The 12089-nt window shown below is 44.8% G+C and overlaps 1 non-coding gene across 1 annotated transcript; it reads left to right on the forward strand.

The window, feature by feature from the left end:
• Nucleotides 1-1370: 1370 nt before the first annotated feature.
• Nucleotides 1371-1555, forward strand: LOC139260479 (U2 spliceosomal RNA). The gene has a single exon (XR_011592806.1). It is a non-coding gene; the product is annotated as a U2 spliceosomal RNA (small nuclear RNA).
• The last annotated feature ends 10534 nt before the right edge of the window (nucleotides 1556-12089 follow it).

Here is a 12089-nt window from a genome sequence, read left to right on the forward strand (position 1 = left end):
TCACTGCTTTCCAAATGCGCTGCTATTTCATCTTTAATAATTGATTCCAACATTTTCCCCACGACTGATGTCAGGCTAACCGGTCTATAATTCCCCGTTTTCTCTCTCCATCCTTTTTTTAAAAGTGGTGTTACATTACCTACCCTCCAGTCCATAGGAACTGATCCAGAATCGATAGACTGCTGGAAAATGATCACCAATGCATCCACTATTTCTAGGGCCACTTCCTTAAGTACTCTGGGATGCAGACTATCAGGCCCTGGGGATTTATCGGCCTTCAGCCCCATCAATCTCCCTACCACAATTCCTGAATAATAAGGATTTCCTTCAGTTCCTCCTTCTCGCTAGCCCCTCGGTCCCCTAGTATTTCCGGAAGATCATTTGTGTCTTCCTTCGTGAAGACAGAACCAAAGTATTTGTTCAATTGGTCTGCCATTTCTTTGTTCGCCATTATAAATCACCTGATTCTGACTGCAAGGGATCTACATTTGTCTTCATTAATCTTTTTCTCTTCACATATCTATAGAAGCTTTTGCAGTCAGTTTTTATGTTCCCAGCAAGCTTCCTCTCATACTCTATTTCCCCCCTCCTAATTAAACCCTTTGTCTCTGCTGAATTCTCGATTTCTCCCAGTCCTCAGGTTTGCTACTTTTTCTGGCCAATTTATATGCCTCTTCCTTGGATTTAACATGATGCTTAATTTCCCTTGTTAGCCACGGTTGAGCCACCTTCCCCGTTTTATTTTTACTCCAGACAGGGATCTACAATTGTTGAAGTTTGTCCATGTGATCTTTAAATGTTTGCCACCATAAACCCTTTAAGTATCAGTCGTCAATCTATTCTAGCCAATTCACGTCTCATAACATAGACGTTACCTTTCCTTAAGTTCAGGACCCTAGTCTCTGAATTAACTGTGTCATTCTCCATCTGTAGGCATGGAGTCAGTTATTATGATCGTAGTAGCTGCCATAGGACCGAGGAAATAAATATAGAGGAGGACACGAGCATAGAAGAACAAGAATTGTGGATGAGGAAAGGAGCTGTAAAAGGAAGGGATGGAATATGGAAGAAGGATCTACGAGTGGTAGCGCCTGACTGTATTCATTCGGAACTGCTGAATATGCACCATTGACCCGACCATGGAGAGCGCAATAACATGAGTAGGGACTGGTGATGGAGCGGGTTAGGAAGAGACGTAGCCAGGCATTGCCAACGTTGCATAGTGTGTGGACAATATAATCCTGGAAGACCAATAAGGGTCAAGGTGGCACACCAGCCATGACCCAAAGGCCCGTGGGAGAATTTACAGATAGACTTTATGGGACAATTACCCCAAAGCCGAGGAAAGATATATTGTTTGATAGTAATAGATCAATTCACCCGATGGGCCTTTTGGCTAAGATCAAGTGTAGTATCTGTTCTTATCAGTTTAATATCCCTTATGGGGACATGATATTGAATTGATTTTTGGACTGGGAGCTGGATCAAGGGCATGCCCCGTCTACTCCATGTACCGACCTGGTATTGCATTATTTCCAGGAATGGTGCAACTTCGCCTCTCGGCCTTTTGGCCTAAGATCAAACACATTGGCGCAAAGTGATCTTTGGCGTTAGAGTTGATCTGGAACGAAATTGGATAAAAAAATAAAAAAATAAATTTAAAAAATTCACCCGATGGGTGGAGTCATTCCCCACCCGAGATTGTAGCACTAGAACCATGGCCCAGATCTTTGCGTACGACATAATTCCCCAGTGGAGAGTTCCCCTTCAGATAAATTCTAATCAGGATACACAAGAAAGGTCATGAAGGAAGCCTAGCAATTGTTAGGGGTTCGGCAGTGATTTCACATCCCGTACCACCCTCAGAACACGGGAATGGTAGAACAAGTGAATCATACGTTAAAAGCAGCCATAGGCAAGGCCATTACAGAAACAGGACGGGAGTGGGCAGACGTCCTCCCATGAATACTAATGTGCCTTCAGGCAAAACAAAATCGGACAACTGGACTGACCCAGTATGAACTTATGACTGGATGGGCCATGCACCTACCGGAAGGGGTATCTACTGGTAGTGAGGACTTAGGTCCAATAAGGGATCGCATTCGAAACTATGTGTGACTCTTAGATGAGCAGTTACAAGACTTATGACAGGAGGTGAAGGAACAGCAGACTATTAAGTACTAGTAGGATCTGTACCGGGTGTGGGTGAATGAGTGTTCATTCAGGTAGGATCCGGGCGATTGGGGTTCACCCCCAGATGGACCGGACCGTATGAGGTAATCCTGACCAGTGATACATGTGCCTATGTGGACATGGGTAAATAGAAACGCTGGACCCAATTAAAAAGGTATAAGGTCGAGGAGACAGTCAAAGTTAAATCAAACCACAGGAAGACGACCAGTAGATGTCTTAACTATTTTGTTTTAGAGGCATCTGTTATATATGAATAAAGAGTCTGATTGGATACTGTGAGCTCAAAGTAAAGTGTGACCTTAGTCTTTTATGGCAGGTTTCCAGAGTGCCTCTCCAGCCTATGAGGCCTCCTTAAGTACCTGTGCTCCTAAGGGATTGTGAGATTCTTTGGGACTCTTGGGAATGAGCCCTCTGGTGGCTGTACAAGGTATATACAAGTTTATATACATAACAACACTCCCACCCAAAGTCAACAGGGTAACTATTAACAAGGTGAGTCGATCTGGGGCCTTTCTTTCCCTGGTTGATCGTCTCGGTGCAAATACTGGTTTTGGTGAATCATTTGTTGGGCCCTCACTGGGCTGCTGTGCAGCTGGCCTTACTGGGCTGCCTGGTGTGTTGAGTCCTGCTGGGCTGCTGCGGGTGATGGATTCTGCTTCATGGCCAACTTCGTGGTCAGTTGCCACTGGTGTGTGTGTTGGGATGGCAAAAAAGGTAGGATCCAAAGTTGGTTGCTCAGGATAGTCCGTGAATCTAAGTTTGATTTGGTCCAAGTGTTTCCGGTGAATGAGTCCATTTGAAAGTTTGACCCGAAGCACCCTGCTCCCCTTTTTGGCCACGATAGTGCCGGGAAGCCACTTGGGACCTTATCCATAATTCAATATAAATACAGGATCATTGATTTCAATTTCAGGTGACACATTTGCGCTATCATGATATGTACTTTGTTGGAACCCCCTGCTCTTTACCTGTTCATGTAGATCAGGGTGAACTAACGAGAGCCTTGTCTTAAGTCCCCTTTTCATGAGCAGTTCAGCAGGTGGAATCCCAGTGAGCGAGTGGGGGTCTCGTGCGGTAGTTAAGCAGAACTCGAGATAGGCGAGTCTCAGTGAGCCTTCAGTTACCCTCTTCAAGCCCTGCTCTCTCTGCCTGACCATTGGATGCTGGTTTGAACGGGGCAGATGTAACATGTTTGATCCCGTTACGGGTCATGAACTCTTTGAACACGACACTGGTAAAACATGACCCGTTGTCGCTCACAAGGACATCATGTAGTCCGTGCGTGGCAAACATGGCCTGCAAGCTTTCAGTGGTGACAGTGGACATGCTTGCCGACATTATCTCACATTCAATCCATTTGGAGTACGCATCTACAACCACAAGGAACATTTTACCCAAAAACGGGCCTGCATAGGCGACATGGACCCTGGACCACGGTTTGGAGGGCCAAGACCATAAACTTAGTGGTGCCTCCCTGGGTGCATTGCTTAACTGCGAGCGTGTGTTACATCTGTGCACGCAGGACTCTAGGTCCGCATCAATACCGGGCCACCACATGTGGGATCTGGCTATTGCTTTCATCATTACGATGCCTGGGCGGGTACTGTGGAGGTCATGGTTGAAAGTGTCTCTACCCTTCTTGGAGACCATTACCTGATTTCCCCACAGAAGGAAGTCTGCCCGTATAGACATTTCATCTTTGTTACGCTGGTACGGCTTTATCTTTTCCTGCATTTCCACTGGGACACTGGATCAGCTCCCGTGAAGCACACAATTTTTTAGTAGGGACAGTAAGGGGTCCTGACTCATTCAGGTTCTAATCTGTCAGGCTGTGACGGGTGATTGCTCACTCTCAAATGCTTCCATAACCATGACTAAATCTGCGGGTGCGCCATTTCTACCCGTGTGGTGGGCAATAGCTGCCTACTGAGAGCATCGGCAGTTTTCTGTGCCTGGCCTGTGGCGGATGGCGTACTTGTATGCGAACAATGTGAGCGCCCATCTCTGGATGCTGGCCGATGCATTCGTATTTATCCCCTTACTCTCGGAAAACAGGGATATTAGTGGCTTATGGTCCGTTTCCAATTCAAATTTTAGCCCAAACAGATATTGATGCATTTTCTTTACCCCACATAAATACGCTATCGCTTCTTTTTCAATCATGCTGTAGGCTCTCTCAGCCTTCGATAGACTTCTGGATGCATAGGCAACCGATTGCAATTTCCCAGATTCATTAGCTTATTGCAATACACACCCGACACCGTATGATGACACATCACATGCTAGTATCAAACGTTTACATGGATCATACAACACAAGCAATTTGTTTGAGCATAACAATTTTCTAACTTTTACAAAGGCATTTTCTTGGCTTTTACCCCATGCCCATTTGTCTCCTTTATGCAGTAAGACATGCAGTGGTTCTAACAGTGTGCTGAGACCCGGTAAGAAGTTACCAAAGTAGTTCAGGAGACCTTGAAACGACTGCAGCTCCATCACGTTCTGTGGTCTCGGTGCGTACTCGATTGCCTCTGTCTTCGAATTGGTGGGCCTGATGCCGTCCGCAGCAATTCTTCTCCCCAGGAACTCCACTTCAGGCACCAGGAAAGCATACTTCGAGTATTTTAACCTGAGCCCCACGTGGTTGAGTCGACTAAGAACCTCCTCCAGATTCTGCAGATGCTTGACTGTGTCCCGACCTGTAACCAAGATGTCGTCATGGAAGACCACCGTGCGTGGGACCGACTTCAGTAAGCTTTCCATGTTTCTCTGGAATATCGCTGCGGCTGATCGAATTCCAAACCGGCCTCTGTTATAAATAAAGAGACCTTTGTGCACATTGATGCAGGTGAGGCCCTTCGATGATTCCTCCAACTCCTGCGTCATGTAGGCCAAGGTCAAGTCCAGCTTCGTGAATGTCTTTCCTCCCGCCAGCATAGTGAAAAGGTTGTCAGCTTTTAGTAGTGGCTATTGATCCTGCAGGGAGAAACGATTGATAGTTACTTTGTAATCACCACAGATTCTGACGGTACCGTCTCCCGTGAGGACTGGAATAATCGGACTGGCCCACTCGTTGACTTCGATCGGTGAAATGATGCCCTCTCACTGCAGCCGGTTGAGCTCGATCTCGACCCTTTCTCTCATCATGTACGGTTCTACTTTGAGTACTGTTGAGGGGGATGACTCATCAGGGGAGGGCAGCAGCAGCCAAGTTCATGGTACCGTGGCTGGCTCTGTTGCACAGGAGGGCAGGAAAAAGAGTGGGAGAGCAATAGTGATAGGGGATTCAATGGTGAGGGGAATAGATAGACGTTTCTGCGGCCGCGACTGAAGTTTCATGTTCAGCCATGAACTCATTGAATGGCGGTGCAGGCTAGAAGGGCTGAATGGCCTGCTCCTGCACCTATTTTCTATGTTTCTATGTTTCTATGCTCTCGCCTTGTGATGGATGGGTCGCGTCCCCGGAATTAGGTGGATCTGCACTTTTGCTCCTTGAAACTTCCCGATGCCTGGTTCGATCAGCGAAGGGAACTTGTTTAAGACCTGGGCACACGAAGTGTCTTTAGCGGACGAGAGCGCTCGGGCGTCATCCCAGTTCCAGCATATCTTTCCCAGCCAGCTCCTGCCGAGCAGTGTGGGACCACCTGGTAACACCAGAATGGAAGGTTGTGCACCGCTCCATCGTGGGAGACCTTTACAGTAGCACTGCTGATTATGGGAATCAGTTCCTCTGTGTACGTTCTCAGTTTCGTGTGACTGGGAGTCAGGACTGGCCTTGAGGCCTTGCTGCACCATAATTTTTTGAAAGTCTTTTTGTTGATTATGGACTGGCTCGCGCTCGTATCCAGCTCCATTGACACCGAGAATCCATTTAATTCAACCTTCAGCATTATTGGGATACATTGTGGTAAATGCGTGCATCTCATATACCTCTGCCTCCTCAATCTGAGGCTCTGGTTCGTTGTGATCCACCGTGGATCTGTCCTCCTCTGCAACACGGTGGGTTGCATGATTAACAGGGTTTGCAGCTCGCTTGCACATAGGTTGGAGGTGTCCCATTGTTCCACAGCCCTTGCAAACGTACCCTTTGAAGCAGCATGAATGGAAACGATGATCACCCCCGCAGCGCCATCAAGGTGTTAATGGCCTTGTATTCATCACCCTTGATGGTGGACATCTGCGGACGTGCAGCTGCAGGCAAGTGGGGCCTGCCCTGTACGTTGCGATTTGAAAACAACATCACTTTGTTCATAGCACTTGTAGCAACACTCGTGTGCTGAGAGATTTGCTTAGTATTGTCACTGGTGGCAATGAACGCCTGGGCTATTGCTATGGCCTTACTCAAGGTTGGGGTCTCTACAGTCAAACGTTTGCGAAGTATCACTTCATGGCCAATGCCAAGTATGAAAAAGTCTCTGAGCATGTGCTCCAAATGTCCTTCAAATTCGCAATGTCCTGCAAGGCTTCTTAGCTCAGCGACATAACGCTCCACTTCCTGACCTTCAGACTTTTTATCGGTGTAGAACTGGTACCACGCTAACAGAACGCTTTCCTTTGGGTTCAGATGCTCCCGGACCAATGTGCACAAATCATCGTATGATTTCTCTGTGGGTTTTGCTGGTGTAAGCAGATTTTTCATGAGGCCATACGTTGGTACCCCACAGACAATGAGGAGAATCGCCCTTCGTTTGGCAGCGTTCGCTTCTCCTTCCAGCTCATTGGCCATGAAGTATTGATCGAGTCACTCCACAAAGGTTTCCCAATCATCTCTCTCTGAGAATTTCTCCATGATGCCCACTGTTCTCTGCATCATTGGGTTTGCCATCTGTATCTCGTCACCAGTTGTTATATATGAATAAAGAGTCTGACTGGATATTGTGAGCTCAAAGTAAAGTGTGACCTTAGTCTTTTATTGCAGGTCTCCACATGCCTTTCCAGCCTGTGAGGCCTCCTTAAGTACCTGTGCTCCCAAGGAATTGTGGGATCCCTTGGGACTCTTGGGGACTGTATAAGGTATATGCTAGTTTACATACATAACAGCACCCACGGAGCACTGGCTGATATAGTCATGGATGACAACAGGATATGAGTCCGCTGGATCACTGATCGATCCCAGCAGGACCAGTTAGAAAGGGAAGAGTTAGGGTAGAATAAGAAGAAATAATAACCCCTGGTGATGACCAGAATATGCTTTAATCCACAGGTTAATTAATATGGCAATAACCCAATGGGTGATTCTCACAACCCTCGCTCTTGCCAGTGGGTATAGGTCCCTATAATATATGCCAAGCCATCTGGAGGGGTGTGATCATGATGGGCACCTGTACGCGAATGACGGGATTGAACTCCAAGTGCGCTGCGTGGACGGCGGAAGCTTTGAAGATGGGACAGAGATCATGTTCCAACTGCGGTGGGGGCAGGGAATATAGGATTTAGGGTGGTACTAAAGTGGAATTCTGAGGGATATGTCTATTGATATTTCAATGGGGGCTATGCGCCCAGACTCGCTGGAAATAAGACGCTACGAATAGATACAGTGACCCTTAAATGCTTGGACTTGACATCTCGATGGCAACATCGGGATGTGTTTGATGATAGCCGTGTATGTGAGCAAAGAAATAGAAAGTACCGAATAAAAAGAGGACAGGGACCAGCTCCTCTGGCTCGTCAGGAAGTAACAGAAGGAGCCCCGGGAGGCCTGGTAATGAAAAGGAGCAGGAAAGTGGACTATTTTGAAGTGTACCACAGAATTGTTAAAATTGCCTCAATATTAGCGGGATAACTTTACCTAAGCGATGTGATAGCTACATCACGGGATTATGGGAAGATTTGTTGGAGAAACAATTACAGGGACCCTAAGGGCAGTTAAACAGAAAAAGGAGGGGAGTTCTAGAGATGGCAGGAGCAGGGTATGCGGCAGGGGTGGCAACCATCAACACATTTGACATAGTCAGTATAGACCAAGAGGTCAAAGACCTAGCCCAACGCTTAAGAACCATCTTACTAAGGGGAACAAGTCTGACTTCTCAGTTGTCAGAAACAAGGGACGAGGTTGCCAGACAAATGCTGCAAGTCGAGGAGATCTGAGAGCTCCATGCCCAGACCATCAATAAGATTAGTGTGCGACTACATGCCTCAGCCCAAGAAACGCATAAAGAATTTGTATGTGCAATGTATGACACATGGTTACTAGGGACTATGAAACAAGGAAAAATACCCAATTGTATAAGTAATGAGCAGTTGACTAAATGGACTAAAGACGGTACTAACCTCTGCGATGTTCGCAAGACAACATAAGTGTTCTTGTCCCCAAATAACTGTTTTACCAGAGAAGTGAAATTGATAGATATGGTCCTAGCTATCCCACAGATAGTGGGCGGGGTGGCAGATCCTCTGTGGGCAGTACAGAATTTAGTCGAGATACATGGTCAATCCAGGGTTTATTCCATGATATGCCCCCCTATGCGTTGAAACTAAGTGGCCCATTCCAAGGGGTGTACATCGAAGGCTGCACGCAATATTTGGATGTGATAGTGTGCGCACACCCCATAGAAGGAGGGCAACATATAGCATGTGGGTTTACTCAGATGGTTAATTGTACAGTGGAAATTAGCCCCCTTAGTCAGAGAGGAACTGATGTAGCAGCCCGGAATGATGGGACGTACTGCATATCTACTAAGGAAAATGAGTACAAGCATGGTAATATCATATGTGCAATCCCACAACCTAATTTCTGTTTTACACCTAAAGCTGTGGTCAAAATAGGCCATCGATACCTATTCCCACGAAGAGAGGAACGCATCGAGAACATCACTTTAAACAAACCGAGATGGGATGATGAAATGCAACAATATAAGATACCAAGTTGGCAAGACATTCCCCATCTCAAAGAGCATTTGACACAATTGAAAAAGGACACTGAGAAAAGCATACGTCGTTATCATAAGATTTTGGAAGATATCATACAGCATTCGAAGAACATTGAGGAAACCCTGTAGGACACTCAATGGTGGGAACATGAATGGAATTGGGGAATTAATGTGAATATCTATCCGTGGATTCGTATATTCTCTCACATATTGGTGATCATGCAGTTAGGGCTAGCTGTCGGATGAGGAATTGGGTTATGTATGGCATCAGAAAGAGGTAACGGAGAAGGAAAGCAAAAGTTTTAATTATGGAACAGCGAAAGTTGTTAGCCGAGTACCCTGAAATACTTTGAGACGTAGGTCACGTCCCCAGTCCCCCAAACCATGTGGTTCATCACCACAGAATGGAGCAGGGGACACAGGATGAAGTAGAATTAGGTTAGTAATCTTGGACTGGTTAGCCAAGTACCAAAAGGGGGGTGCTGTAGTAGGGTTTTCGAGCTCTGCTATAATTAAAGAGTTAAGAATGGATCTCGGAACTAAAAAGAGCTATTTGGCTTTTGTAGTGGTCAGCTTTTTAAGTTGCTTAACGGGCAGAAGAAATAACGCTAAAAATAACATGTCAGAATGATTAATTGTTGTAACCTGAGGATAATTACAAATAGCCAAACTGATGAACCACAAGAGGCCCAGAGAGGCAGTTAAACAGAGCAAGGAGTCAGAAGTAACACGTTGGAGAAACTCCATCTGGTATGAGACATAGGTGAATGATTGTGTGACGCGAAAGGGAATTAGTCAATCAGCAACTGTGCACGCTGGCTTTGGGCCAATTAAACGGCATGGTGGGGTGGGGGGGGGGGGCTGTACACGAGGCTGATATGCATCATTAAGTGTATAAAAGATTGCTTGGAACTTTGCATCATCGGAGAAGCCTGGTTACAGACAAACGGGCAAGCGGTCTCCCCAGCGGTGCAAAATAAAGACTACTTGAATCTTCAAACCCAGGCCTGGTGTTGATTGTTTATTTTAAATACTCCACTACAGTGGTGAAGAATCAATGCTCGCCATTCATTACGCTTTCAGCTGCCCATAGACTTTTCATGGGCTTTTGAGCAGTAACCTGTGGTGTTTAGAGAGCCATTTCATCACAGCATATTCTTCAAGGGATCTTTGGCATGTGTGAGTAGAGAAAGCAACAGCGTGTCTCTTCGATCAATCAGATTGAAGATTCCTCATTGAGCCAAGCAGAGTCTGAACCAGGAAAGTTAAATTTGAACATTTAATTCATGTAAAATCATTTACAGAAAGCGAAAGAAAGATGGGATTAAGAGAGAGAGAGATTAAAGAAAAAGTTAAAATAAATTATTTAAATGTTTTTTCCATCTCAACAATAATTAAATTCTGAAGGAATGAGACTCCACACTTGTAAAATTAAATTTTCGGGGCCAGAGAGGTTCTTTGGCAGTAATTAGGCCTTATTAGTTACGTCGTAAAAAATTCACTTACACCTGAATGGACAAGCCCTAACTTTTTCTGATGTTTTTAGTGGGTTAGTGTGTATCCAGTGTGTAAGTACTGTAACTTCATGTCCTTCATGTGTTTTGATGCTGAATCTATCGGCGAGGTACCGGTGTCAAGAAGCTTGTGGAAGAGCAAGGAAAATCGGACAGCAACTTCTGGATTTCTGCATTTAACTGCACCCGTGCGGACTCCGGAATTTGCTGTCCGATATACTCCCTAATAGCAGTGAACGCTGATAGCCTCACCGTTATTCTTAACACAAAATCAGGGCCATTGTGATGCACAAAGCATTGCAATTGTGTGGGACAAGCTGGATGAATTAGTAAGTCTTTTCCTGTCTGTCATTGTTCGTATGTTCTTAAGCATACATTTCCATAAACAAAAATTACCTCATAAAGTGCTCAATATGTTTGGTTCAGAAGGTTGAATTTTCAACATTACTAGACAGCAATCCAGTCACTATAAACATTATTCTCTTTTTTAACCATACACAAAGAAACCACAATCACAGGTGCATTGCTAGCTAATCCAATCCCCAATTCCTTTCAGAATGTTTTGGAAGAAGCAAAGAAACTCTCAAACTATCACAATATGTGGGGACACAATCTTCTACATTTCAACTCCTGTTCATGTGTTAATTGCATGTTGGAAAATTCTTCAAGCTATATGCTCAGAATGCACAGATCTGATTGAAAGCTCTCTCTCTCTCTCTCAACTGTTGAGGAATAGTATCTGGCAAAAAAACAGGCTTTTGATGAAAAGAGGCCTTGAAGTAAACAATTTTGGGAAGGTATTAAAAGACAATTCAAGGTGTAAAATAAATCCATTATTGTAAAAAAGATATATTTTTTGATTTTATTTTGGTTTAAACTTTATGTTGAACATTATAAATTTTGGTTATTGAGGAAAAACTGGCAGATGAAAGTTTTTTGATTTTGATTTTGACCTGATTAAGTTCTTTGATGAAATAACAGAGAGGGTTGATGAGGGTAGTGTGGTTGATATGTATATGGACTTTCAAAAGGCATTTTACAAAGTGCCACATAATAGACTTGTTAGCAAGATTAAAGCCCATGGGATTAAAGCGGCAATGGCTGCATGGATATGAAATTGCAAAGAGACAAAAAGCAGAAAGTAGTGATGAACGATTCTTTATCGAACTGGAGGGACGTATGCAGTGGTGTCCCCCAAAGAAACAACTTTAATCAAATGCTCCAGCTCTGGAAGATAGCGTAGAATGTATTGAACATGATGGATGTGCCAAAGACCAGAGTTGGGGAGCACAACTCTCGCACTAGGTTTCACAAGCCAAATGGTGTGAATCGTATTAGGACCACCGTTCTTCTTGAGATATATATCAATGACCTGGATTTGGGTACAGGGGGCATAATTTTAAAGTTTGCAGGTGATACAAAGCTTGAAAATGTAATAAACAGTGAGAGGATAGTAACAGACATAGCCAGACTGGTGAAATGGATAGACACATGGCCGATGAAATTTAATGCG

Source organism: Pristiophorus japonicus, chromosome 3, assembly GCF_044704955.1.
Source record: "Pristiophorus japonicus isolate sPriJap1 chromosome 3, sPriJap1.hap1, whole genome shotgun sequence".
NCBI classification, from domain to species: domain Eukaryota; kingdom Metazoa; phylum Chordata; class Chondrichthyes; family Pristiophoridae; genus Pristiophorus; species Pristiophorus japonicus.